Genomic DNA, 515 nt, shown 5'->3' with positions numbered 1-515 from the left:
ACCCTCATACTTGGTTCCAAGACAAGGGGCTTTTTTCCTGCTAAATGGAGAATAAAAACTCAGAATTGAGGAGATAAAGTATCTAAATAAGTTTGGAGGGACATCTGTAATGCTTACATCACCAATTCTCTCAGGGGCTGATTCTCACAAATGTAGAGAATTTCCTCCATTTCTCACAGAAACACATTCCTTAGCTTCTCAATGATCTTCAGGGTCACAATTGTTTTCCCTTTTCCTGGCAGGTGATACAGAAACAGCTTCCTGGTTTTGTGGGGGTCCATGGTCACTAACTCATATTGTTTAAGAGTCAGAAGGTTGAAAAACTCACAGGAAAGGTGGTCACTTAAAAAGGACCTAAAACTCAGCAAGCCAATCACAAGTGCGTCCAGTAATTTTTTGATGACTTCATGGGATATGATACAACTATTGCAATACCTTATTTTCAACATAACATGTCCACTATCACTAGCGTCAAGTGCACCATGGCAGTTGGCACGATTCTCTCGGAGGCGCTG

The 515-nt window shown here is 41.2% G+C and overlaps 1 pseudogene; it reads right to left on the bottom strand.

Moving 5' to 3' along the window:
* Positions 1–449, bottom strand: part of LOC102386647 — a 3,889-nt pseudogene extending 3,440 nt beyond the window's left edge.
* Between the last annotated feature and the right edge of the window lie 66 nt (positions 450–515).

The sequence above is a fragment of the Alligator sinensis genome, unplaced genomic scaffold (genome assembly GCF_000455745.1).
Source record: "Alligator sinensis unplaced genomic scaffold, ASM45574v1 scaffold1284_1, whole genome shotgun sequence".
NCBI lineage: Eukaryota > Metazoa > Chordata > Crocodylia > Alligatoridae > Alligator > Alligator sinensis.
Note: the sequence above shows the minus strand (reverse complement) of the source record. Positions and strands in the feature narration are given on the sequence as shown.